Consider the following 26329-nt stretch of genomic DNA (forward strand, 5'->3'; position numbering starts at 1 on the left):
GTGCAAAAACTGACTTGAAATTCAAAATTCAAACAACTGAGATGATGGCATCTAGTCCCATCATTTCATGGCAAATAGATGGGGGAAAAGTGGAAACAGTGTCAGATTTTATTTTCCTGGCCTCTGAAATCACTGCAGATGGTGACTGCAGCCATGAAATTAAAAGACATTTGCTCCTTGGAAAAAAAGTTGTGACAAACCTAGACAGAATATTAAAAAGCAGAGATATCTCTTTTCTGACAAAGGTCCATATAATCAAAGCTATGTTTTGTTTTGTTTTTCCAGTCATCATGTACTGATGTGAGAGTTGGACCATAAAGAAGCTGTTCACTGAAGAATTGATGCTTTCAAATTGTGGTGCTGGAGAAGACTTTTGAGAGTCCCTTGAATTGCAGGGAGACCAAGCCAGTTAATCCTAAAGGAAATTAACCCTGAATATTCACTGATGCTGAAGCTGAAGCTCCAATACTTTGGTCACCTGATGTAAAGTGAAAGTTTAAATACAGACACACTAAAAGTCCATGGAATTCTCCAGGCCAGAATACTGGAGTGGGTAGCTGTTCCCTTCTCCAGAGGCTCTCCCCAACCCAGGGACTGAACCCAAGTCTCCCACATTGCAGGCAGAATCTTTACCAGCTGAGCCACCAGGGAAGATGCATTGGAAAAGACCCTGAGGCTGGGAAAGACTGAAGTCGAAAGGAGAAGCAGGGGTGCAGAGGATGAGATGGTTAGATAGCATCGTCAACGCAATGGACATAAATCTGGGCAAACTCCAGGAGACAGGGGACTCCTCTGTCTAGGGGAGCCTGCTTCCTGCAGCCCATGCAGTCACAAGGAGTCAGACTGTATATAGCAACTGAACAACAACAAAATCATGTGGAAAGTATCATAGCACATGCAGGGACTCAGTGATGTCCTTGATGACAGAGAGTTCACAGTCTACTTGGGGAAACAGTCATGGACCAAACAATCACACTGATACATATATGACAATAAACTGAATGAATATGCATAATGTAATGAACATGCTTCCCACATTACACAAAAAAAGACGAAAACCAGTTCCAGACAGACATGATGGCATTCTGATGAAATGTGGCATTTTGTTGGACATGCAAACAATTTAGTAATGCCAGCACAGAGGTCTGAGTCTCATGAGAAGCTGGAAATGGGGTTGGGGAGGGAGGTAGCCAGAACGCATCCTTCTGAGTTATCTGGACTTTATTCTGTAGATGATAAACACATCCACTATCTTGGACTTTCCCTTTAATAAAGTAATTCTTCAAATTTTCCATATGACTTACAAAACTGTACACAGGAATTTCTATGTTTTAAAAATATTTTTAAACAAATAATAGTATGACTCATAACAGCCATGTGTCCCATGTCCAGAAAAAATATTTCACTTATATTCTGTTCTTACTCATTTAGAAATGAATATTGTTTACTTGTAGGTAATATTTCAGCCTTTCTCTCTCACTCACACACACACACACACATACACACACACACAAACACACACACAATCAATTGGAAATTGCCTTCTTTGTTACCGAACCAAAGTTGTACAAACTGCATAAAACATTAGCAGGCAAGTTTCCCTTCCTTCCCACTTTAATCTCCAAACACTTTTAAACTACACAGAAAAAATTTTACCACCACAAGACAGACAAAGTAAATATAGTTTAAGACACCAGCTACAGAATACAAAATGAATGTCTGAATTCTGTAGAGAAAAACAAAATGTTGCATTTTAACTGAGAAAATGTTCTTTAATATCAATATAACATCAGGAAAAAAATAAAGGATATTTAAATTAGCATTTCTTATAACAGTGGCAATCAATCTTACTCTTTCCTCAACTGAACAATTTTGATTAAAATGTAAACATAACCCAGAGGTTTAATGAAGAAATTATAGTCCCTGAATTCATAAAAATTCTATTATATTGGCTGCTACTTGCATTTTTTTCAAAAATGTGGGGAAAATAGTTGGCCATTTTGTTTCATTTGCTCTTAATCTAACCTGCTTCACTGTCTGCATAAGCAATACATGTTAGAAATGTCAATTCAGTTCAGTCGCTCAGTTGTGTCTGACTCTTTGCAACCCCATGGACTGCAGCATGCCAGGCTTTCCTCTCCATCACCAACTCCCAGAGTCCACCCAAACCCATGTGCGTCGAGTCGGTGATGCCATCCAACCATCTCATCCTCTGTCGTCCCCTTCTCCTCCTGCCTTCAATCTTTCCCAGCATCAGGGTCTTTTCCAATGAGTCAGTTCTTCACATCAGGTGGCCAAAATAATGGAGTGTCAGCTTCAGCATCAGTCCTTCCCATGAACATTCAGGACTGATTTCCTTCAGGATGGACTGGTTGGATCTCCTTGCAGTCCAAGGGACTCTCAAGAGTCTTCTCCAACACCACAGTTCAAAAGCATCAATTCTTCCGCACTCAGCTTTCTTGATAGTCCAATTCTCACATCCACACTTGGCTACTGGAGAAACCATAGCTTTGACTAGATGGACCTTTGTTGGTAAAGTAATGTCTCTGCTTTTTAATATGCTGTCTAGGTTGATCATAACTTTCCTTCCAAGGAGTAAGAGTCTTTTAATTTCATGGCTGCAATCACCATCAGCAGTGATTTTGGAGCCCAAGAAAATAAAGTCTGTCATTGTTTCCCCATCTATTTTCTGTGAAGTGATTGGACCAGATGCCATGATCTTAGATTTCTGAATGTTGAGTTTTAAGCCAACTTTTTCACTCTCCTCTTTCACTTTCATCAAGAGGCTCTTTAGTTCTTTGCTTTCTGCCATAAGGGTGGTGTCATCTGCGTATCTGAGGTTATTGATATTTTTCCCGGCAACTTTGATTCCAGCTTGTGCTTCATCCAGCCTGGCATTTTTCATGATGTACTCTGCATGTAAGTTAAATAAGCAGGGTGACAATATAAGGCTTTGATGTACTCCTTTCCCTATTTGGAATCAGTCTGTTGTTCCATGTCCAGTTCTAACTGTTGCTTCTTGACCTGCATACAGATTTCTCAGGAGGCAGGTCAGGTGGTCTGGTACTCCCATCTCTTTCTGTGCAGTCTAAATATTGGAGTAAATGCTTAAGTATGTAATAGAATTGTGAGAGATATTTTCGGCAGAGGGCAGGGAGAGAAGTTTTCATTGCTCTAAAATGGAATAGGTATCTGTATTGGACAAATCATGTTTCCCCTAATATTCTGAAGCTATTATCTATTAAGGAAATGGTTAAAGCATAAATTACTGTTTAAGCACAGAGTCATAGTTTAGCATAGTCCTTGTTCAGCTGCTGCTGCTGCTGCTAAGGCGCTTCAGTTGTGTCCGACTCTGTGCGACCCCATAGATTGCAGCCCACCAGGCTTCCCTGTCCCTGGGATTCTCCAGTAAAGAACATTGGAGTGGGTTTCCATTTCCTTCTCCAATGTATGAAAGTGAAAACTGAAAGTAAAGTCGCTCAGTCGTGTCCGACTCTTAGCGACCCCATAGACTACAGCCTACCAGGCTCCTCCGTCCATGGGATTTTCCAGGCAAGAGTATTGGAGTGGGGTGCCATTGCCTTCTCCCCTTGTTTAGCTAGGAGGACCTAAAAGTTCATCTCATCTACATTCTATATACATATAACATGAAATGTGTTCCTGGCGTAACAAGGCGTAGACTATTCTACACTGACCTGTGGTCATAGGCAAAGTAACCAACATCAGGAGCTATAAAGATGGAAGATATGATTACCCAGAGGCTATATATTTGCAATGCTGATAAAGTAAGAAAAAGATGATGTACTACTGAACTTGTAGCTGTCAGAGGAGTTCATCTAAAAGACATGAGCAGGATCTGGCCAGTCAAAGGTTCCTCACTCCATCTCCCCCAGTCCTTGGAATGTATGTTTTGCCCACTGTTCCCACAGTGGAAGCCATTTTTAAGGACACAGCCTTGAAAGAGCACTGTGTTGTTGAGATCATCTATGTGGAATATATGACTGAACCCAGTCACAGCGTTTATCTTAAACTTTAAGATTCTGCAGGTGGGTTCAGAGATCTACCCGTCTTGCAGCTGCCCAAAACAAGACTTATAAGTTCCCTTGCTTATTAAACTGGTGATGGTGGTTTAGTCGCTAAGCCGTGTCCGACTCTTGTGATCCTATAGACTGTAGCCTGTCAGGCTCCTCTGTCCATGGGATTCTCCAGGCAAGAATACTGGAGCGGGTTGCCATTTCCTTCTCTAGGGGATCTTCCCGACCCAGGAATTGAACCCTGGTCGTCTTCATTGCAGGCAGATGATTTACCAACTGAGCTATGAGGGAAGCCCTCCTTGTTAAACTGCCACCTGCCAATCTGGTCTGTCTCTTTCTTCAGTTTCTTCTTACCTTCTGTGTATGTGAGCCAATTTGCGATCAGCAGTAGTTACAGGGAAACAATGTATGCTATTTGCCATTGGCTATGTTCAACAGTAAATTTTAAGAAAGTGATTACCACAGGGAGAATCAGTCATCTTGCAATCAGAAATTCGGGCCTTGTATGATTGAAAAAACCAACAGACTCAAACATTAAGAGAATGGATTAAAATTGGCTTAGAGACAAAGGCCAGTATGTATATATTTTCTACTGGATAAAATGAAAGAGGGAAAAGATTATATTACAGGTGCAGATGACAGATATGTTCTGGAGAACCTCAAGACAGCTTCTAACATTTGAGGAGAAACACCTGGAAGAAGAAAACAAAACAATAAAGCAGAATCCAGACTCATGGAATTAACTGAAAACAAATAAATCTGATGCTTACTGAATTTTCCTGCAAGTCACCTGCAATGCAGGAGACCCGGTTGAATTTCTGGGTAGGGAATATCCCTGGAGAAGGGAAAGGCTACCCATTCCAGCATTCTTGCCTGGGTAATTCCATGGACAAAGGAGCCTGGTGGGCTACAGTCTATGGGGTCACAAAGAGTCAGACATGACTAAGCAACTTTCAGTTACCAAATTTTCAATGGAATGCTTACCATAACTTTGGTAAATAAATACATTGGATTATTCCAGACTAAATAAGCAAGCAAGAAAGCGCTGTGTATCCTCAAAATTATGAGGAGGAATGAGTTAAGAAAGCTTTTAATTGGACATAGTTTTCAATTCCTGCTTCAGCTAAGCCAAGAACAATAGAACAAAAGAAACAGATGGCAGAGCCAAACAGTGGGGAGAACAATAGATATAAGAAGTCTTCCAGAGCAGAATAAGAAACTTAATCAAAGAACCTCTGCCACCTCAGGGTAGGAGGTCTTAAAACGTCTGTCAAATGGGCCTCCGGAATTTCTTACAGATCAGTGGCTGCTTTACAGTCTTCTTTTTCCAAGTGGGACTGTTTATTACATTTATCCTGTTCCCGTTCCATCTTTGTAATCTGAGGTGAGCAGTGAGTAGGTAACATGTCTTTTTAGTTCATACATCTCCAGCTCAAGATGACTCATAATGCAACACTATGTCTCTTGGAGATTACAGATTGGAATTTGACTTAGTGGCTTGTTGGAATCTTGGGTTGTCTCAAAGAGGAGTTCTCTGTTTTCTATTTGGGAGAAGAAGGAAAAGTTATTGGACAGTGCCATAGTGCTGTCCTATGGGGTTTTCAAGTAGGAGTCTGGTGTAGTCTATGTAGGTCTTCTCCCTAATTAAGGAAAAACCTAAAACAAAAATTAGAGCTTGGTTCCTTAATTACGGAGAAGACCTACATAGACTACACCAGACTCCAACTTGAAAACTCCATAGGAGCACACGTGAGCTTGAGATAGACTGAGATTGTTTCAGAGCTACAATGTGGCACTGACTGTGCCCAGAATCTAGTTGAAGTTAGTTGATGGGTGATGCACGTATATCTCTATGTTTCCTTTGTACTAGTGCCATGTGTTTTCTAATGAGTCCAAGCAGGTAACACTACTGTGCCTTCTGAATCCCTCTTCTCTTGTGTCCAAATGTTGCATCTACAGGAGGTATAGTCTCCATCAACCTGGGTCACTGAGTGACTTTGTCAATCAGAAATCCCCACAATTCCCATAGACCTGTGTGAGACATGAAGCATACAAAAGAATCTTTTTTTGTGTTGTCTTTGAAATTTTGTTTTGCCTTGTTTTGTACTTCTAATATGGCAGTTATTAAGTCTTAATTTAGTGAATATACCTATTTTTCTATAGAAAACTAGCAATGAAATCAGATGAGTCTGCTCAATTGTTTTTCTCAATAAATCGTACTGCCTATTAAGTCTAGACATATAAGCTAAACTAACCAAGTTCAATGACCAGCCATTTGGAAGTCAAGACTGGCTTTACTGTTTGTTTAATTTTTTTAATTTGCATGCTAAAACACATTTTGTTGACTGGGTTTAATAAAAGCTTCTGTTAGTGAAGGATTTTAGAAATTTTCTCTTCCTGGCCCCATAGCAATATAGCAAAGGCCTGGTTTGACCTGTGCTTCTGATCAATGGCAACATTATTAAAATTGGCTACTACCCAAGTAAAGTGGTATCTCCATAAAAGCTAAACTCTCTTGATATATATTTATGAGTAAAAAAAGAGAAATTTATTCAGAGCTAATTGGCACATCAGGATTACTTTTTGTCATCGATTGTATGTAATATTAAAATATCTGCATTTTTATAAAATATTAGTAGGCATTCTATTTAAAAGACGGGTATTCTATTTTAAAGTCAAAGTTTCTTCTTAATAACATGCCAAAGGATGTGAAAGATAATTACTTCTTCAAGAAGTATGCCTCAGAGATTTTTCTTGGATTCATGCATTTAAAGGTCATCCATCTGAAATTAGGTGTTAGATTCAAAATCGAAGGCAGGATAGCACAGTGAATTGATGTTCATTGAACATAGTGTTTGGAGTCTAATTGCCTTTGTTCACATTCTACCTCTTATTGTCAATCTTTCAAACTTCTTTAGGTCCCATTTTCCTCCATTTCTTAGTATGGAACTCCTAGAATTTTAAGGATTAAATATGACAATAAACAACACATAGAAAATGCTCAATAGTTGGCCGGCAGGGGTAGTAGCTGTATCATAATGCAGTTGTGTATTTAACAAGAGTCTGTATCTAATTAGCACATAGTTAAGTAAGGTAATTAAATAAAACAGAAAGCTTCAGTTGCAGTAAATGTAGGAGATAGATACATACAAGTGGTAGCTGAAAATAGAAGAGATGATTGTATATTAGAAAGTAAGTTATACCAATGATACAGACATGATCATCAGTCTGTATCATCAAAAGAGCTGTTTGTCTCCTCCCTGAAGGTAAAAGTACTTTAAAGTTCTCTTACTGCCAATGGACAATGACTAAAATTCACAGATAGAATGAATAAAGAGTAACAAAGTAGAAACTATTTCAAAATAATCTATTATTGTGAACAAAATATATGTCATCAGTGTTTATTTTTTATTTTAAGTAAAATTCTATTGAATGTCTGCTATGTAACAAGAACCTGAGATTAAAATTGGCAAACAAAGTTGCTTGCCTACATCAGAAGTCATAAAACCATTCGTTGCTTTAATAAAGCAAAGAGGAACTGAAGAGCCTCTTGATGAGGGTGAAAGAGGAGAGTTAAAAAGCTCGCTTAAAACTCAGCATTCAAAAAACAAAGATCATGGCACCTTTTCCCATTACTTCATGGCAAATAGATGGGGGAAAAGTGGAAACAGTGGCAGATTTTATTTTGGGGGGCACAAAAGTCACTACAGATGGTGACTCCAACCATGAAATTAAAAGACGCTTGCTCCTTGGAAGAAAACCTATGACAAACCTAGAAAGCATATTAAAAAGCAGAGACATCACTATGCTGACAAAGGTCTGTCTAGTCAAAGCTATGGTTTTTCCAGTAGTCATGTATGGATGTGAGAGTTGGACTATAAAGAAAACTGAGTGCTGAAGAATTGACACTTTCTAACTGTAATGCTGGAGAAGACTCTTGAGAGTCCCTTGGACAGCAAGGAGATCCAACCAGTCAATTCTAAAGGAAATCAGTCCTGAATATTCATTGGAAGGACTGATGCTGAAGCTGAAGTTTCAATTCTTTGGCCACCTGATGGGAAGAAATGACTCACTGGAAAAGACCATGATGCTGGGAAAGATTGAAGGCAAGAGAAGAAGGGGGTGACAGAGGATGAGATGGTTGGATGGCATCACTGACTCAATGGACATGAGTTTGAGGAAAGTCATAGGAGATAGTGATGGACAGGGAAGCCTGGCATGTTGCAGTCCATGGGATCGCAAAGAGTCGGACATGAATGAGTTACTGAACATCAACAATGATTACATAGGCTAGCCATGATTCAGTTTGGGTGGGATTCCACAAGACATGATTACTAGAATATGAATAATATTGTGAGCAAATTTGTAGACTAAACATCTCAGTTTGCCCCGTGGCTTACAACAATTCACATTCCTCCCATATACAAAATGATCATTTCCTCCCAAACCCCTCAAAAATCTCAATACCTTATAGCATCAGTAAAAGACCCAAATTTACCATCTAAATCAGATCAAGTGCAAATAAAACTCCTTGAATCTGGTTCTAAGTTCTCAATATGAAGACCTGTGAACTAAATAGACAAGGTATCTATACCCCACACTCCCAGCAAACAATTTTTGGAGAGGCAAAGGATAAACACTATAGGCTTTCTCATTGAGAAATTCAAACAATAGGAGGCATGTAAGTTTCACTGGCCCACAGCAATTCTGAAATTCCACAAGGCATGTTGTCAGTCCTTCATTAGGACTGAAGGCCAGATTCTTTGCTCCATACTCTGGTTCCTTAGTTCTGCCTTTCCAATCATTCTTCCTTGTCAGAAAATGCAGCTTGTGTTCAAAGCTGAGTAATTTTTATGTTTGCTTCATGTATGTAAAATGACTGAAGATTCAAATTTCTCTTTTTATTCTTACTGTCTCTGCCCTTTACAGATCAAGCTAGCAGTGTTTCTGTCTATATGACTCACAAAATTGCTTTGCTCTCTTATGAATCTTATTGGGGTTCATTTCATTTGACAAAGCTACGCCAATAAGCATCTTCAAGATAGCATGCTTTCTACCTTCAGGTTATGTGGAAGCTGTGAGAACAAAGCCCAGCTGTTTAACTGAATGGTTCTTTGAGTTACTATCTTATATCTTTCTGAGGTTTTAACAGAGGATTTTATAATTACATTTATGGCTTTATTTTTAAACCACAATTTTCTGGCTTAAAAAATAGGCCATTGTCATTTCTCGTAGTTCCTTGTGGGTCTAATATTTACAGGTGCCCTGGGTGATTCTGCTTAAGCATCTCTCTTAAGGTTGTGGTCAAAATGCGGGCCAGATGCATCATCTGAAGGCATGACTGGGGCTGGAAAAATCTACTCTCAAAGTGAATCATTTAAATGGCTGGCAAGTTGTTTTTGTTTGCTGGCAGGAAGTCTCGGTTCATCCCCATGTGACTCTTCCAACAAGGTTATTTGAATGTCCCATTATATGACAGATGGATTTCCCCAGAGTAAATGATCCGAGAGAGGGCAAGTTAAAAATTGAAATTCTTTTATGGCCTAATCTTGGGAATCATACAAAACCACTTCTACAGTATTCAGTCTGTCGCAAAGGCCACCCATGATTCAAAATGGGTAAGTACTACACCAAGACAAAAATACCAGGAGAAGTGGTGCATAGTTGACAATTTCAGAAGCTAGCTTGCCTTCTAGTGAGAGGAAATATATACTAAACACTAAATATCATAAGCAAACTAAACAGACTGATCAAAGATGTTAAGTGTTATGAATAAGAAGAAAGAAAAAGAAGATAAGGGTTAGGGGATAGGGAAAGAAGTTTACAGTAATAAATAAAGTAGTCAGAGTACACCTCATTGGAAAAAATGATAGCTTTGTAAAGACATGAAGAAAGTAATATTATAATATTGATATTCTAATAATATACTGTCATATTCTGTTTCGAAGAGTATCATATTTTCAATCACAGACTCAATTTAATATATTAAAAAACACATTTCTTATTATGTCTAGGGCTACATAAAAAGCTCATAAAAGCCTCTTTCCAAGGATTTGGTGTTCACAAATCTTGTATAAGGGGTTTAGAAGTTAATACTATAAGGACTTACAGTAATTCTTAATGATCTGTTATTTATTTGTGAATTCTAACTACCGCACAATTGCACTCATCTCACATGCTAGTAAAGTAATGCTCAAAATTCTCCAAGCCAGACTTCGGCAATACGTGAACCATGAACTTCCAGATGCTCAAGCTGCTTTTAGAAAAGGCAGAGGAACCAGAGATCAAATTGCCAACATCCGAAAAATCATCAAAAAAGCAACAGAGTTCCAGAAAAACATCTATTTTTGCTTTATTGACTATGCCAAAGCCTTTGACTGTGTGGATCACAATAAACTGTGGAAAATTCTGAAAGAGATAGGCATACCAGACCACCTGACCTGCCTTTTGAGAAACCTGTATGCAGGTTAGGAAGCAACAGTTAGAACTGGACATGGAACAACAGACTGGTTCCAAATAGGAAAAGGAGTACGTCAAGGCTGTATATTGTCACCCTGCTTATTTAACTTATATGCAAAGTACCTCATGAGAAATGCTGGGCTGGATGAAACACAAGCTGGGATCAAGATTGCTGTGAGAAATATCAGTAACCTCGGATATGCAGAAGACACCACCCTTATGGCAGAAAGTGAAGAAGAACTAACTCTTGATGAAAGTGAAAGAGGAGAGTGAAAAAGTTGGCTTAAAGCTCAACATTCAGAAAACTAAGATCATGGCATCCAGTCCCATCATTTCATGGCAGATAGATGGGGAAACAGTGGAAACAGTGGCTGACTTTATTTTTCTGGGCTCCAAAATCACTGCAGATGGTGACTGCAGCCATGAAATTAAAAGACTCTTACTCCTTGGAAGGAAGGTTATGACCAACCTAGAGAGCATATTAAAAAGCAGAGACATTACTTTGCCAACAAAGTTCCATCTAGTCAAGGCTATGGTTTTTTTAGTGGTCATGTATGGATGTGAGAGTTGGACTATAAAGAAAGGTGAGCACCTAAGGATTGATGCTTTTGAACTGTGGTGTTGGAGAAGACTCTTGAGAGTCCCTTGGATTGCAAGGAGATCCAACCAGTCCATCCTAAAGGAGGTCAGTCCTGGGTGTTCTTTGGAAGGACTGATGTTGAAGCTGAAACTCCAATACTTCGACCACCTCATGCGAAGAGCTGACTCACTGAAAAAGACCCTGATGCTGGGAAGGATTGGGGGCAGGAGGAGAAGGGGACAACAGAGAATGAAATGATTGGATGGCATCACCGACTCGATAGACATGGGTTTGGGTAAACTCCGGGAGTTGGTGATAGACAGGGAGGCCTGGCGTGCTGTGATTCATGGGGTCTCAAAGAGTCGGACACGACTGAGCGACTGAACTGAACTGAAGGTTTATTCGGAAGCAAAAATTAAAGAAAGAAAAAGACTAGACCTTGAGTCATTTACCAACATATAAGTAATGGCTAAAGGAAAAAGAAAGGAAAGATAGGCCATTGCACGAATGCATGGTAAATCACTTTGGTTGTGTCCGGACAGAGTCGGACGCGACTGAGAGACTGAACTGAACTGAACCGAACCATTATTTAACGCATACAAAATAATGGATGTAAGATATATGAAACTTATTAAAGTGTAATAATAAAGTGGACATACATGAATTTAGTTCCATTCAGTCATTCAGTCGTGTCCGATTCTTTGAGACCCCATGGACTGCAGCATGCCAGGCCTCCCTGTCCATCACCAACTCCCGGAGCTTGCTCAAACTCATGTCCATTGAGTCAGTGATGCCATCCAACAATCTCATCCTCTGTCATCCCCTTCTCCTCCCACCTTCAATCTTTCCCACCATCAGGGACTTTTCCAACGAGTCAGTTCTTTGCATCAGGTGGCCAAAGTATTGGAGTTTCAGCTTCAGCATCAGTCCTTCCAATGAATATTCAGGACTGATCTCCTTTAGGATGGACTTGTTGGATCTCCTTGCAGTCCAAGGGACTCTCAAGAGTCTTTTCCAACACCACACTTCAAAAGCATCAATTTTTTGGTGCTCAGTTTTCTTTATAATCCAACTCTCACATCCATACATGACTACTGGAAAAACCATAGCCTTGACTAGATGGAACTTTGTCAGCAAAGTAATGTTTCTGCTTGTTAATATGCTGTCTAGGTTGGTCATAGATTTTCTTCCAAGGAGCAAGAGTCTTTTAATTTCATGGCTGCAGTCACCATCTGCAGTGATTTTGGAGCCCAGAAAAATAAAGTCAGCCACTGTTTCCACTGTTTCCCCATCCATTTGCCACGAAGTGATAAGACCGGATGCCATGATCTTAGTTTTCTGAATGTTGAGTTTTAAGTCAGCTTTTTCGCTCTCCTCTTTCACTTTCATCAAGAGGCTCTTTAATTCTTCTTCACTTTCTACCATAAGGGTGATGTCATCTGTGTATCTGAGATTATTGATGTTTCTACCAACTTGTCCTTCCAGCTTGTGCTTCATCCAGCCCAGCATTTCGCATAAAAGTTAAGTAAGCAGGATGATAATATATAGCCTTGATGTATTCCTTTCCCATTTAGGAACCAGTCTGTTGTTCCATGTCCAGTTCTAACTGTTGCTTCTTGACCTGCATACAGATTTTTCGGGAGGCAAGTAAGGTGGTCAGGTAAGTTCATAGTTCACGGACACACATGAACCACCATCCAAGTTTGAGATCAGACTATTACCTCTCCTTCTGAAAGTGCTTTTTGTTCTTCCCTAATCCTACCTATCTTCCATTTTACTACCCTGAAATGTAAAAATCCTATCATGAATTTTGAGCTTATAATTCTGGTTATTGAAACATATCTAACATATATATGAATATTGCTAAGGCATTATTAGCACTCAATTGGTTTCTTTTTGCATATATGCAGCCCTCTGAAATTCTTTTTTTTCCTCCAAAAAGCATTTTGTTCCTAAGATTCAGTTGTGTTCTTGTGTAAACTGTTCTCTACCTACTTTAAATTACATACAATATTATATCATGTGTATACAGCACTATTGATGTTTTCTCTGGTCAGTTAATGCTTAATTTCAGTCCTTAATATAATTAAAATAATGATGCTAGAAAATTCTTAGGCAGGTTTTTCAAGGGTGAGAATGAAGAAAGTTAAGATACCACTTACAGTAATAACAATAACAACAATACAAATAGATAGCTAGGAATAAATTTAACAAAAAACTATATAAGACTTTTCTGCAGAAAAATTTAAAAGCTTATTGAGACAACAGAGACAAATAGATACCATGTTCATCAACTGACATAAAATTTCAGTTCTCTTAAATTAATGTATAGATTAAATGTAATTTCAATAAGAAACTTAAAAGTTTCAAAGAAACTTCACCAGCTGATTATGAAGTTAATATTAATGTAAAAAATCCTAATAACCGCTAAGACAATCCTAACAAAGAATACAAATACGTTTTGGGAATTTGTCTTAACCAGACATAGTAAAGTTCAAAACAAAACAATCTGATCTTCATCATGTATCATGATTACTTTTCTCCTTAAGCACGTGTATTCTTCTGGGGAAAAAATTCAATATCAAATGCATGTGGACATCTTAGCCTCATTGTGTATCAAAATTGAAACAAATAGCTATTAAAAATACTGTTAGCATGTAACTTAATTTTCTCTCAGTGGGACTAAGCTACAGAGTAAAGTTATTAAATTAATGATCTGCATGAATTTTAATGATTGTTATCAGAGATATTTGTTTAATTTAGGGCAATAATTGACTGGTGTTATTATTCTGTCCCCATAGACTTTTCAGAGTCTGTTCTATGAGGTAAGTTTCAAACTGTGTGGCTTTAGAGACCTAAATGCCTTTGATCACATTTTTAAAGAACATGGGAATAAGAACAAAGTTTGAACTTTCTGTGAAATGATGCCCGGCCCAACATGAGCTCTATCCCTTCACCTGACTCTGTACTTTGATCTCTTTCCACCATAATTAGATCAGTGTTTGTAATAAAATATTTTGATTTCTCCACTCATATAAATTCAGTATGGTTGCTTAATAAAATCAGTGAGATACACCAATTAGTAATAAGCAAAATTTTCAATCAGAATACAGCTTTTGAATATATGAATGTACATGAATATAAGGTGTTTAACTGGCTTACAGGACGAGTGCAAAAACCAAGTTTCTATTTAAAGCATTGTCCATTTGACAGTGTATTAATACAATTTCTGATATTAATATTTGCCTTTTTCCCTCAAAAATGTTACTTTTGTTATTTAATTACTTATTCTAGGAAGTCTTATCTAACCTCATAAAGAACTCACTGCACCCATTTTGTACAATCCTAGTATCCAGCATACACACCTATCATAGCTTTTATATTCCCTTATTCCGCCAAACTGCTCACATAACTGTTTTTCTTTACAGACTGTAATCTCTTGAAAGCACAGATACCATCCTATTCATCTGTGTGTGCCACCTAAGGAAAAGCAGTGGACCTTCCTCATAAGGAACATCAAATCTTTGAACTATTGTTTCCATGACCATATCAACCCAAATATGCTTCCTTTGATAATCACTTCTTTCAGTGTCAGCTGAAGAAAAAAAAAAAAAAGAGCATCCTAAAAGTTGAGCGTTATGTTTTATTTGGTGATTTTCTAAGGACTTTAAGCCAGGGAGGAAGCCTCTCAGATAGTTTTGAGGAACTGCTCCGAAGAGGTAAGGATAGAGCCAGGAAACATGGGAACTTTTGCGACAAAGACCAGGTGCTCAGAACAAAAGGTTACTGTTAATAAACAAACAAGCAAACAAACAAAAACTAGATAGCTGAAGGAATTTAGCACTTGTCTATGAATGGGAAGATATAAGAGTCTGGGGTCCCTGATATCATCCCTTCAATGTGCACCTAAGCAATCCGGGGCCAGTATCCTGTGCTTTCTCATCCTGGGTGCACCACTGTGGGGATGGCTGTGGTGACTGATGGCTTGATGGCAGGCATCCTATTTCTATCCTGAGTTCCCTCAGGGCTCACAGTAGGGACAGCTGTGATGTGTCGGCTTAATGGCTGCAACATCTTTTGTTTGGTGACGTGGCAGGCAACATTTTTACCATTGACAACAACTTCCCCTAGTTTTACTTGAAGACTTTCTGACTGTTTTCAGAAAATCATTATATGATCTTTTCTTTACACCAGTTTATGATGTTCACTAGTCCAAGCTATACTTACTGTTTCTCATCTGTCAAGCATGGGGGCTTCCCAAGTGGTAAAGAATCCATCTGCCAATGAAGGACATGCAAAACACGGGTTACATCCCTGGGTCAGAAAGACCCCTTGGAGCAGGAAATGGCAACCCATTGCCTTATTCTTGCCTGGAAAATTCCATGGACAGAGGAGTCTGGTGGCCCACAGTCCTTGGGGTTGCAAAGAGTCAGACACGACTGAGTACGCAAGCACACACAAGCATGGTGCTAGGTACTAGGTCTCTTATAAACATGAGACACAGACTGTCCTTAAATAATTCAATGACAAGTCAGACAAAATGCAAAAACTAATAAATACTTATTAATTAATGCAATGCAATAAGTGCTATTATATAGATAGGAACGGAGAAATCTGGAAACATACATTAGTGACTAATTCTGGCTACTTGACAAAAGATTAAAAGAAAAGGGCATGTTTGCTCTTAACAACTAGGCAAGAAGAAATTTTTTTTAAAGACTGTGTACAAAGACATAATTTAAAAAGAACCAAGCAGATATACTGAATAAGGAGCAACTCTCTGAATTTGGAGCCCACAGTATCTGAGATGGAGAGGAAGGAGGTTGGAAAGTTAGCTAGAGGTACAAAACAGACTTTAGAGACGATGTTAAGAAATGTGTACTTTATTTTGCCAACAAGAATCTAGAAGAAATATTTAAACAAAGCAAAGACATCATCAGAGTTCTCTTTAGGAATGATGGTTCAGAATAAAGATGCATTTGAAAGTGTAAAAAGTCTGTGGCAGAATGACAAATTAGGAGGTTTTAAAATCTTTTAGAGAAAATATGAGATGATCTTTCTAATGTGTAGAAATTTGGGGGTACAAAGATTAATTTGGTTGATGTTAGTAAAATAGACTCAACCAAGCACAATGGAATGAAAAGTACTATGAGGGGGTTAAATGTGATCCCCATTTCTTCTATAAGACAGTGAAAATGAAAAAGATCTCTCTATTTAAATAATGTTTGGGATCCCAACAAAATTCAGGCAGAAATGTCTAGTAAATAAGTATATCTGAAATTCAAGAGTAAAGTTGGGACTGGCTGACTAGAAGTTGTTCATTTATAAGTGGTAAAACAATGACAGTAGATGGCATCACCCAAGGTTTATTCAAATATATCAATATATCAATAACCTCAGATATGCAGATGACACCACCCTTATGGCAGAAAGTGAAGAAGAACTAAAAAAGAGCCTCTTGATGAAAGTGAAAGAGGAGAGTGAAAAAGTTGGCTAAAAGATCAACATTCAGAAAACTAAGATCATGGCATCTGGTCCCATCACTTCATGGAAAATAGATGGGGAAACAGTGGAAACAGTGGCTGATTTTATTCTTCTGGGTTCCAAAGTCACTGCAGATGGTGACTGCAGCCATGAAATTAAAAGATGCTTACTCCTTGGAAGGAAAGCTATGACCAACCTAGAAAGAGTATTAAAAAGCAGAGACATTACTTTGCCAACAAAGGTCCATCTAGTCAAGGCTATGGTTTTTCCAGTGGTCATGTGTGGACATGAGAGTTGGACTATAAGGAAAGCTGAGTGCCAAAGAATTGATGCTGCTGAACTGTGGTGTTGGAGAAGACTCTTGAGAGTCCCTTGGACTGCAAGGAGATCCAACCAGTCCATCCTAAAGGAGATCAGTCCTGGGTGTTCATTGGAAGGACTGATGTTGAAGCTGAAACTCCAATACTTTGGCCACCTGATGTGAAGAGCTGACTCATCTGGAAAGACCCTGATGCTGGGAAAGATTGAGGGCAGGAGGAGAAGGGGATGACAGAGGATGAGATGGCTGGATGGCATCACCGACTCGATGGACATGGGTTTGGGTGGATTCAGGGAGTTGGTGATGGACAGGGAGGCCTGGTGTGCTGTGGTTCATGGGGTCGCAAAGAGTCAGATATGACTGAGCGACTGAACTGAACTGAACTGAATGGCCTAGTGGTTTTCCCTACTTTCTTCAATTTGAGCCTGAATTTTGCAATAAGGAGTTCATGATCTGAATATCAGTCAGCTCCAGGTCTTATTTTTGCTAACTGTATAGAGCTTCTCCAACTTCAGCTGTAAAGAATACAATCAATTTCATTTCAGTACTGACCATTTGGTGATGTCCAGGTGTAGAGTCGTTGTTGTGTTGTTGGAAAAGGGTGTTTGCTATGACCAGTGTGTTCCCTGACAAAACTCTGTCAGCCTTTTCCCTGCTTCATTTTGTGCTCCAAGGCCAAACTTGCCTGTTACTCCAGGTATCTCTTGGCTTCCTACTTTTGCATTCCAATTCCCTATGATGAAAAGGACATCTTTTTTTTGCTGTTAGTTCTAGAAGGTCTTGTAGGTCTTCATAGAACTGCTCAACTTTGGCTTCTTTGGCATCAGTGTTTAGTGCATAGATTTGGATTACTGTGATGTTGAATAGTTTGACTTGGAAACAAACAGAGATCATTCTGTCATTTTTTGAGACTGCACCCAAGTACCGCATTTCAGACTCTTTGTTAAGACTCCATTTCTTCTAAACAATTCTTACCCACCGTGAAGTGAAGTGAAGTGAAGTCGCTCAGTCATGTCCGACTCTTTGCAATCCCATGAACTGTATCCTGTCAGGCTCCTCTGTCTATGGGATTTTCCAGGCAAGAATAATGGAGTGGGTTGCCATTTCCTTCTCCAGGGGATCTTCCCAACCCAGGGATCGAACCCGGGTCTCCTGCATTGCTTCTCCTGGCTGAGCCACAAGGGAAGTAGTAGATAATAACAGTCATCTGAATTAAATTTGCCCGTTCCTGTCCATTTAAGTCCACTGATTCCTAAGATGTCGATGTTCACGCTTGCCATCTCTTGTTTGACCATGTCCAATTTACCTTTATTCATGGACCTAACATTCCAGGTTCTTATGTAATATTTTTTTTTACAGCATCAGACTTACTTTCACCACCAGACTCATCCACGATTGAGTGCCATTTCTGCTCTTGCCCAGTGGCATAGTGGACACCTTCCCACCTGGGAGGTTCATCCTCTGGTGTCATATCTTTTCGCCTTTCATACTGCTCATGAGGTTCTCGTGGCAAAAAAAAACTCTAGTGGTTTGCCTTTCATTCTTCCAGTGGACCACATTTTGTCAGAACACTTTAGTATGACCCATCTGTCTTGGGTGGCCCTGCAAGACGTGGCTCATAGCTTCACTGAGTTACAGAAGCCCCTTCACCATGACAAGGCTGTGATCCATGAAGGGACTCTCTTGCCATATGAGGTAATATATTCACAAGTGCCAGATATTAAGATATCAACATTTGTCGAGGACCAGTATTTTATCTACCACATTTCCTAGGGGTAGAAAGATTAAACTGGGAAGGGACAATCAACCCCTCTTATTTCAAGAGCAGAAAAGGAGGCCAAAATGGATGATGCCATATATAAGTACAGGGGCAAAATCAGGAACTAGTCCTGTCTGATGGTTATATTTTCTTCTTGGCGGCATTGAAAAGGTGAAGTACACCATTGATAAGAAGAATGAATTTTGGAAAAGCTACTGAGTATGTTCCCCCCCCAAAAAAAAATAACTAGAAACAAATGAAGAGACCATGAACAAGCATGGGGGGTGCTTCGAATGGAGTTGCTTTAGTTGCTAAGTCGTGTCCGACTCTTGGACCCCATGGACTGTAGCCTACCAGGCTATTCTGTCTGTGGGATTTCCCAGGCAAGAATACTGGAGTGGGTTTCCATTTCCTTCTCCAGGGGATCTTCCCAATGGAGTTAGAAAGCACAAAGTCTTTGGGAAGTTTATTGGCTTAGCTTGGAAATTTGTTGAGCACTACTTCACAGCTTGGGAATGGAATTAAAGAAAACGAACAATTGGATCCGCATCGGCTAACAGATATCTGAGGGTGATTGTAGTTGGGGAAATAAGGAGGAATATGAGTAAGGATCCTGCTGAATGAGGATCCTGGTGAATATACGTATAATTGAAATCACTGATCCTAGCATTTGGCTTTCTCAGGTTCACTCTTCCCCAACTGTGAAATATTATAAAAATTTATATAATGTGTAAGATATGTGGGGAAGGGGGAGGCAGAGAGAGGGAGAGAGAATGAATGAGAATCATTGCCAGGCCTTAGAAATGCAAAATCCTTGGCTAAGGCACTGACAGATCAGTTTCTTTATGTTTTCAAATTGTAAAATCATGCAGGAACCAAATTAACTGTGGAGGTTGAAACTTACAAAAGTTGAATTAGGATAATTAATAAATCCATCCTCATTCTTCTGGTATATCATATCTGTTTTTGATGGACTTATTAACTTTATTGAAAGTTTTTTTAACAAAGTTTAAAGCTAATCAGGAAACAGAGAGTTTTCCCACTGGCAAAGATAAAGAAACATAATGTACTACATAATTACTTGATAATGACTTTGTCTCCAGATGTCTTTTATGTGAAGTTTAACCCTATCTCCCATGTAATCTGTTCCATTTCATTTAACTCTATATATCATTGTTCACATTTTATCAGTTATAATTCATTAAAATGTTGTGTGAATTTCTTTAGCAGGTCAAGACCTGTAAACCAACATTCTAAAACAATCTTTTCATTACTGAATATTTTACTTCTAAATTTCTTTAACTAGAGATATGCTGGCAAGCCCTTCATTAAATATGAAATGCTCTTATAATGATTTTTTAATAAAATATTACATTATGTTTTGTTTCTTTAAATAATCTATATTTCTTTGTTCCTTTTCTTGGCCTCATTTGCACAGGCAACCAATGGATCTAGTGAATTTTGAATATTTTAAACTATAACACTTAGTAAATCAGAATGTGTATCAAAAGCACATAAATAACTTTGCAAATATGCAAATGACAACAAGATTAGTAAATATTTTGAAGAAAATGGAAGCCATACTCAGTGCCCTCGGTTAAGATTGCTGTGAGAGCAATGAGGAAAGATCATAACATGTAGCCCCAGAAAGGATCACATTCCCATGACCAGTGTGCAGAGTAACGCAGTCTTGAGCCAAGGTGATGATCATAAGCACGACAAGATTATTAGAGATGAAAGAGAAATATGTAACATCAGTGTTAAAAAAAAAAAGCTGTCCTGATTAAATCACAGAGTTGCTCTGGAGACAGCGTGAAATTTTAGCAGGAAAAATGATTTGAAAAACCTAATTCTCTACTCGTTCAATCTTCCTATGATTTGTTAGGTAAAGGCCCATTTCTCTCCTTCCAGGTTCTGTGCTTCTCTTGGAAGATTCCATGGGAGGAGAGTTCATGCCTGCCACCACAAGCTAATACTTCTGCAGTCAGTACTTACAGCTTGCTTTTGCAGGCAGTTATGCAAATGGATTTTTATTAGTTTCTTCCTTTAAAAAAAAACATGATCTGCATAATATCTCTTAAAGAGGAAAGGGGTCTGAGAAAACTTTTTGTCTTATTTAAAGATTTACTCAAATAATACCCAATATTATGCTCTAAGCCATAGATATTTTTTAGAATAAAATGAGATTCCATTCTCATTCTGATAAGTGAGAAAAACGATGTTTCTTATTTTTTTTCTGCCATTCTATCCAAATGAATTAGTAATAAAATAAAGTTTAAAAAAATTTAAAATGAAGTATATTTAAACTATTCAATATATACACTGAATGCAACATATATTATTTTTACTGTTAAAGAATAAAGAAACAAAATTATACCAAAATGGGTTGTATCTCAAGTTCATTTTAGTTCTTCATGGTTTCCATGCAACCAAATTCTATCTTTTCCCTTGTTGTTAGAGCTGACATTTGAAAGTAACCTGTTAAGTAAGTAACTATGACTTTATTAGTTTGAAACTGAATGAGGAACATTAAAAAAAAAAAATTGCTTTTGAATCATTAGTCAACAAATAATTAATTATACTGGCAAGCAACTGCATCCACAAAGCATAATTTCCAGAGCAATGGCTGAAATAAGCATGTTTCAGAGAATGTCAACTATAAGTCAATCACCATCACTGTAGGTAACATGAAAAATAAAACCTTATCACATTGGAATGCTTATTCTTATTCTCAGAGGAAAAAAGTTGTACCTATTATATGTTTGAATGAAAATATCTGATAGAGTCATTGCAATATTAATGTATAAAATAGCAACGTTTTTACTCATCTGTGCACACATTAATCATTGAAAACTTCCAAGAAATTATCATAATCAAATAGTATGCTTCATTTTAAGTTAATTTATAGGAAAAGTTAAACATAATTTCATAAAGTAATTTTCACATCTTAAATGGATTTATTTTACTGAGAGACTACCATCGGTTTCCTTTGACTAGTCTCTTTATTAGTGCATTTAAAATATAACAAAAATTTACTAATACTTTCAAATTTACTAAATTACTAAATTCACTAAAAATTTACTAATACTTTCAAATTTACTAATACTTTCAAATCTCTTTTCAAAATGGGTTTATCAGTATCCTATTTCTTAATTACAACCATATTAAAATGTGAAAATGGAAAATCCATTTTACTGAAATGTTCTTGCTGACTTATCCCAGTCTATGATTATTGAGATTCTGCTGCTACACTGCCAAGATATCCCTTATTTCAGCATATTTAAAAATGTATACCATAAATAATATTAATTATCCTGTTGAATTATTAAATCTAGGTATACTTTTAAGATTATCCTATCATTATAAAGTTCATGTAAACTTACATAATATTTACATTATATTTAAAAATCAGTGATTCAGTGATAAACATCTTCAGTTTTCCTGATTTCCATTTTGCTAATTTTACTACCTAATTTAGCAATAGCATTAATATTTAATATAGTTACTTCTATAAAATGCATCAGCATAAAATAAGCCTAATTTACAATTCCAAATTCATCCTAGACTGAATATGTGTAAGCCTGAGTTTTTTTAAAACTTTATCTTAAATTCTGATTGGCTTCATTGTACATATCAAGGGAACAGTTATATTTCTTAAATTTCTACTTTCTTCATTCTCTTTTGATACAACTCTTTTTCTCCCCTGAGATAGCCCTAGAAATGATGTAGAGATGAGATAATAATAGAGTTTTCCTTCTATTCCCATAGGCAGTTATATTCTAACTCTAGAGAAATAGTTTTCACAATAATTCTGAGTTTTTCCAAACCTCTCAACTCTAAAAATAATGACCAACAAAAAACTCAGTGACTGTGGTAGCCAATTTAATTTAACTAATCTTGAATAATCAACTTGATAAATAGTGTTTTCATTATATCTAATGGTATAATTATGGTACCTTTTTTCTTTTCCATTTACAAGTAAATGCATTCTATGAGCACTTGCATTTTTCTTTCCAAGATGCTTAGGTACTCTACAGGGAAAAAAAGTTTTCATTAAAAGGGTAAAAATTCCCTTTGAAATTTTTATTGCTTTTGCCATTACTCCTCTTAGTTATAGCTCCAAATATGAAATTATCTGCTTATAGATACCTTAGACAAAATTCAACCTAACTAGTGTGTTGAGAGTAGTTCACAATTCTGTTGGATTAAACCATTGAAACTTTTTGAATACAAATAATAGTTAATTCTTTTGATCAAAGGGGCACAAAACACATTTTCCATTATGCACATATAATGGAAAGAATGTAGTTTTAGGAATAGCTAGGTGACTTTGACGTACTTGATTTTGTGAACATTAGTTTGTTCATCTTTAAATGGGGGTAAAAAGCCTACCTCACAGGGCTAGATAAAAATACACTGTGTCTGACACATAATCATGTCAGGTAAACAAAAGAAGAGGTGGGAAAGGAGGTGATTATTATAACCCAGGAGTTACTATTTAAAGTCAAATGATCCCATTTCCTCCCCTCAACTCTAATTCACTTCCTTTTCACTAAAATTACCTCATTTTCTCAAGTATAGCCCTTCTCTATGTAGCATTGTTTCTCAAAACCAGAAGAATCTCTCTAGAATCTCTCTAGATTTATAGCTCTAGACTTAACCTGATAGGTGGTAAAGAATTTGGCAGATTCTAAATGTCCAAATGTTTCATTTAGAAATGCAGGCCACATTGAAGGAGTCAAGCTAGTTTCACTTCTTCTCCACAGCTGGTTTAGGACTAGTATTGAATGACTGAAAATGACTCACAATTTGAGCAAAGTTCAGTTTCCTATGGAAGGTCATGATGACTATGTGTATACAACATTTTTTTTGCTACAATTCAGGTGGATACCACTTTTAGATATTTAGACTACAGATATCAGCCTCAATAGACTCAAATATTAATAGATACAGGCTCAGGTCCATACTTCTACATACTTCTAGATTCTTGTGGAAAAAAGTATGCCCTAAGTCAGGTCCATCAGAAAACAGTCTATGAGATCCAGATTTGTGTACGGGAAGTTTACTGAGCAGGACCAACACCTGTAAGAAGAATGCAGGAAACACAGTTGGACAAAGGAAGAGGTTAAATCATGATGAACTTGTAATAAAGGCCTCAGCTCAATTCACAAGGAGATTTGAACTAGACTGGTCTTTAGAGTTGCCCAGAATTGAGGTAGGGCCTGGCCTTTGTATCCTGCAACACTATTCACTGGGTGTGGATTGCCCTCTGGGGAGAGGCTGCTCACTGTTGCCAAGGACAATTGCTGAGGAGGCCCTCAGCAGTGAGCTGTTAATGCAATCTGGCAATTCAGAAAATGAGCACTTCATCCTAAAAGGAGGTATGGGTACCTCCTTAACAAAATCTACTACCAACTGCAAAGTAACCATCATTTATTTTCAGTGCTTTTGAATGAAGTATATTATAGATATAAAATCCTTGGGTGGGGGGAAGCATATGTTTTAAGATGACAGTCTTTGTCATAGTGACATTTCAGTAATTTTACTAGGTGAAAATATAATAATCCTGTAGATTATTTTCCTTTACCCGCATCATAAACTGTTCAGGGTTTCTGATGATCATAAGTCTTGATATTCTTCAGCATTGAGGGAGCGGGTAGCTATTCCCTTCTCCAGGGGATCTTATTCACGAAGGGATCGTAGCCGTGTGTCCTGTGTTGCAGGCAGATTCTTTACTGTCTGAGCCACCAGGAAAGCCCAAAGAGATATCAGACCACATAATAACAGTAAGAAGGCTGAAGATAGTGGATCTTAGTGAGTGAAACACTTGGGAAATAAGTCAGGCCAGAAATGCCTCAAATATTGCAAGCACTCTATATTTCAGAAACTGATAAACCATACTATAAACTGAGTCATGTCTTGGTACTTATGTTGCTAGCTGCCATCATTGTTTATTGACAGTGTTTCTACACCAAAGTTTCCCAGTGGACTCATCCTGCCCAGTGGTACCATTAAAGGCTTAATGAAAAGAAGCTCTAGATCAAATGTGATTGTAAAATGCATCATTCCAAAATCCCCACTGAGGTTTGCGGTGCTTGTTTAGGATGTGAAAAATCTTGAGAGGTCAATCTGATTAAAAAAGCAATCCCCATTAACACTTCCAAAAAAAATAAAATACCTATTAATAAATTTAACCAAGGGTGTGAAAACCCTGTACACCGTAAGACATTATTGAAAGAAATCAAAGAAGAAACAAATAAATGGAAAAATACTTTGTGCTCATGGATTGGAAAAATTAACATTGTAAAAATGGCCATATACCCTAAAGCAATTTACAGATTCATTGCAAACCTTACCAAAATCCCAATCATATTTGTCATAGAAATAGAACAAAAGAATCCTAAAATTTGGATGGAGCCACAAAAGACCTTGAAAGCTAAACATACTTGAGAAAGAAAAACAAATTTAAAGATATCATTCACCTTGATTTCAAACCATACTACGAAGCTACAATAATCAAAGCAGTATAGTGTTGCATGGAAACAGACACATCAATCAATGGAAATTATTAAAGAGTCCTTTTAATCTCAGTTCAACTGCAGATCCTGAAATGGTCCTGTAACTAGGCTCCAGTCACTCTCAGCCAAGGACTAAGGACACTCTTGCAAATAAAGAGTCCACCAGGAGATATGCCTGTCTGTGTCCCCCCAAGTAGGCCTGGTAAACTTGTTCTGATTACCGATTTTGAGGCAGTCCCATAACCTAGCTCCAACACCTTCTAGTCACTGCCCAAGAGTGGTTCTGTCCATTTTGGACCCAGAAGGATAAATTCCCACTCAAGCCCCTGGAGGCATTCCACTGGTCATATTCCAAATATGGACCTTGAAACAGCTCTGTGAACCATCCTGACTCAGCTGTGGCTCAAAGGCAGTCCTGCCCATTGAGGAACCCAGCAGAAGGCATGCCCATCCATGCTCCCATCAGGAGAAACGTAGACCTCAGTCATAGCTACAGAACCTGAAACAGCTTTCTGGGTTGCTTCCAGCCACTCTCAGCTATGTTCCAGTGCTGATTCCTTATACCTGGGCACCATCCACAGACCTGTTAAAAGCCCTCCATGGATACAAAGGGCACCACACCCATCTGAGCATCTGTTAATAGTCTACCTCATGTGGACCCTGAAGTGAACTCTTGTTCCAGCACCAACCCTACTGATGCAGCTGCTAGAGGTAGTCCTGTCTACATAGGGAGCAAACAGGATTTATCCCATCTAATCAACAGGCCCACGAACTGTGAACTCCACTGTAGACCTAGCACTGTCACCTGACCCAGCTCCAACCTTGCTCAACTGTGATCCTTAAGATAATATCTGTTAGTAGAAAATCTTTACTGCCAAAATCAGTCTGTAAAAAATTGGAAGAGGTGTTTGCTTCTTCAAATTCACAGACATCAACAAAACACTACACAGATCATGGAGAATCTCACAAACATATCAACCCTAAGAAAAACTAACAAAGCTCTAGTAATTTATCCCAAAGAAATGGAGATCTATGATATGATATGGCTGATAAAAAATTCAAAACAATCATCTTAAAGACACTACACAAGATACAAGAGAACACAGACAGACAACTGAATGAAATCAGGAAGCAATTCATGAATAGAATAAGAAATTTGATTAAAAAAACCAGGAA

General features: G+C 37.9%; 1 long non-coding RNA gene across 1 annotated transcript in view; it reads right to left on the reverse strand.

Moving 5' to 3' along the window:
* The window catches only part of LOC145521098 (uncharacterized), a 41421-nt gene extending 17614 nt beyond the window's left edge, over positions 1-23807 (reverse strand). The window contains exons 1-3 of the long non-coding RNA XR_014065106.1: positions 23613-23807; positions 22592-22666; positions 21013-21113 (exon numbers count right to left, since the gene is read on the reverse strand). This is a non-coding gene — a long non-coding RNA (uncharacterized LOC145521098). The remainder of the gene's footprint in view (positions 1-21012; positions 21114-22591; positions 22667-23612) is intronic.
* Positions 23808-26329: the final 2522 nt, after the last annotated feature.

Source organism: Giraffa tippelskirchi, chromosome 9 (genome assembly GCF_054371585.1).
Source record: "Giraffa tippelskirchi isolate mGirTip1 chromosome 9, T2T-mGirTip1v1.2.pri, whole genome shotgun sequence".
Classification (NCBI taxonomy): Eukaryota; Metazoa; Chordata; class Mammalia; order Artiodactyla; family Giraffidae; genus Giraffa; species Giraffa tippelskirchi.